Here is a 3,359-nt window from a genome sequence, read left to right on the forward strand (position 1 = left end):
AAAAAAAAAAAAAAAAAAAGTAAGTCTAGCCTTGCAGGCTGGCCTTGAGCTCTTCTTAAACATTTCTTTTTTGTGACTCTTTTCGTTTTTACCATTTATTAAAGATAAAAGCAGGACTGGAAAGATGGTTCAGCCAGTATGTTTTCTGTACAAGCATTAAAACTTGAATTAGCATCCCCAGTCTTCACATAAAAGTCAGACAGGGCAGCTCAAATCTGTAATCCCAGTGCCAGGAGGCTGTGGAGACAGGCAAGCCCTTAGAGCACATCAGTGGGCCAGCCAATTCAGTTGAATTATTGAGTTCCAGGTTTAATGAAACACTGCCTTAAGAAGAAGAAGAAGAAAAAGAAAAAGAAAAAGAAAAAGAAAGAAAAGTAAGGTAGAGGGTTGACAAGATGGCTCAGTGAGTAAAGAGGCCTGCAACCAAGCCTGCTGACCTGAGTTCAATTCCTGAGATGCACACAGTGGAAGAATAAAACCGACTCTTACAAGTTGTCCTTTGACTTCCACACATGCATGGTGGTGTGAACACGATCCCCTCTACACATACATATATAAATAAATAAATAAATAAGTATAATTTTCAAAATTACCTTGTCTCGAAGAAAAACAAAAAAAAAAGTTTTTTCCTTAAAATTAAGGTGAGCTAGGTGTAGTGGCACAAGTTGTTAATCTCAGTACCTAAGATAAAGAAACCGTTAAATTTCTGGGAGGCCAGCCAAGTCTACTTCACAAGTTCCAGACCAGCTAGGGCTATGTAAATAGGGATATATATATATATATAATTTTTTTTTAAGTAGAGATCTATAGAGAAAGACACCTGATGTCAACCTCTCATACAAGGGAGACTATATCATGACCCCCTTCAAAACAAATTTACATATTCATGAGATAGGTGTATTTGTTTATTTTTACAAAAATAATTAAGTCCTCATTGATGTTTGGTCATGGTATCTTCTGTATTTTTCAGAGTTGATGGATTTTTTTTCCACTGTGTGTATGTGGGTTTGTTTGTTTGTTTGTTTTTACTCTTTTACACTTGATCTTAGCCAAAAGGCTGAGAAGCGATTAATCTTTTAATATTATTTCATGTGCATGTGTGTTTGGTCTGAGTGTAAGTCAGGCACCATGTGCATGTAATGCCTACAGCGGCCAGAAGAGGGCGTTGGATTCCCCAGGAACTAGAGTTAGAGATGGTTGTGAGTTGTGTGAGTGTTGGAACATGAACCCAGGTCCTCTGGAAGAACAACCAAAACTCTTTAACCAATGAACTATTCTCCAACTTTGTGTGTTTTGACTTTTGAGATGGAGCCTTAAGTATCTCAATCTGAACTCATTAAATAGTTGAGAATGATCTTGAACTCCTGATCTTCCTGCCTCTACTTGCCCAGGGCCAGGATTACAGGAATGTACCACAGTTTGTGGGGGGCTGGGGACCTAACCCTAACCTACTGCTTCATTTATGATAGGTTAGCACTCTACCAAATTGTCACACTCAGCTCCTTGATCAATAGTCAGTTTTAGCCGGGCCTGGTGGCGCAGGCCTTTAATCCTAGCACTTGGGAGGCAGAGGCAGGCGGATTTCTGAGTTCGAGGCCAGCTCCACGTGGTGTTTTGAAATTCATGCCAACCGTAGTTTGAGTGGCCTGAAGGTTAGAGAGTCGGCCAAAATCCGGAAGCTTCAGCATCTCCGTGGTGTCGGGATCCACCTCAATGATCTCCTGATCTAGGGCTGAGACCTCAGGAACGTAACTATCTCTCTTCTTCCTCCTGCAACTTGATAGCGATACCTCTCACAGGACCTCTCTGAATCCGCTTCATCAGGTGCGTGACAGAGCCGGCTGTCTTGTTCCGGAGCTTCTTGCTGGGGATAATGGCGATCTCCTCACACACACGCTTGTTGGTGTGGAAGTCATTACCCAGGCGCATGTAGTACTTCTCGATGATGACCCGGGACGCCTTCTTCACGGTCTTGGTGCGGAGGTGGCCCATGTTGGCGGGTCTCGGTAAAAGAGTATAGATACCTTTTAAGCACTGTAATTCGTTATATATGATCATCTTAAATCTGAGCAGCGGCTGGGCAGTGGTGGCGCACGCCTTTAATCCCAGCACTTGGGAGGCAGAGGCAGGCGGATTTCTGAGTTTGAGGCCAGCCTGGTCTACAAAGTGAGTTCCAGGACAGCCAGGGCTATACAGAGAAACCCTGTCTTGAAAAACAAAAAACAAAAAACAAAAAAACAAAAACAAACAAACACAAAAAAAAACAAAAAACAAAAAATAATCTTCTCTAGGGCTAAGGATGTAGTTCTGTTGGTTAAATGCTAACCTAGCATACAGAAGTCTTCTTTCCCATCCCCATCACTGCATAAAGATAGGTGTGGTGACACACGCCTGCAATTCCAGCGCTTGGGAGGCAGAGGCAGGAGGAGCAGATGTTTGATATCATCCTTGGCTAAATATCTAGGCAGAGATCAACCTTGGCTCTGTGAAACGCTGAGATGCTATCTCAAAAAAAAAAATAGATGGTAGATAATAGGTGATAGATGATTGATAATAGATTAGATGATAGATAGATAGATAGATAGAAGACAGACAGATAAACACACACACACACACACACACACACACCAAGATCAACAACAAAAATAAAACAACCCCCAGGTGTCCCAAGGAGAGCCCCAAGATAATCTGAGGCAGACCTGAGCATCTGGAATAGGGGTCTGGGTGCCAGGCAGTAGGTGAGATGTCATAAGGATCATGGCTTTGCGAGGAAGCCAGCTGAGAAGAATAACTTGAGTTGATCTCTAAAGGCTGGCTAAGAATCAGAGGGAGTAAAAAATGGCAGAGGGACCGAGACAGAACAGCTCTGAGTGACAGTACAGCGCTGAGGTAGTTGTGGAGTTCATATCGTAGAGCTGAGACCTCTCTGTGCTAAGACTGAAGGGGTCAGACTGCTAGCGCCCACCTCAGGGCAAGTCCACGCTTTAACAGTACCTAACCTAGGAGGTCTTAATAGACAAATGAAGGTGGCGGCTGGAAGCCAGAGCTTAGAGGTGGCCTCCAGTGCTGTGTGGAAGAGAAGGACTTACATTAAAGATGTTAGATATAGCCATGCATGGCGGGACACACCTTTAATCCCAGCACTCAAGAGGTAGAGGCAGATGGATCACTATGAGTTCAAGGCCAGCCTGGTCTACAGAGTGAATGCCAGGAGAGGAAAGCCAGGACTACATAGTAAGACTGTCTTGAAAAAAAAAAACCCAAAACAAACAAAACAAAACAAAAATGTAGGATACTTGGAGCTCAGGCTGTGTCTCAGTTCACAAATTGCTGCCTAATGTACACAAAACCCTGAGTTC

At 43.2% G+C, this 3,359-nt stretch overlaps 1 pseudogene; it reads right to left on the reverse strand.

Annotated features, from left to right (window-relative positions):
• The window catches only part of LOC110326092, a 2,439-nt pseudogene extending 447 nt beyond the window's left edge, over window positions 1-1,992 (reverse strand).
• Between the last annotated feature and the right edge of the window lie 1,367 nt (window positions 1,993-3,359).

The sequence above is a fragment of the Mus pahari genome, chromosome 9, assembly GCF_900095145.1.
Source record: "Mus pahari chromosome 9, PAHARI_EIJ_v1.1, whole genome shotgun sequence".
Lineage (NCBI taxonomy): Eukaryota > Metazoa > Chordata > Mammalia > Rodentia > Muridae > Mus > Mus pahari.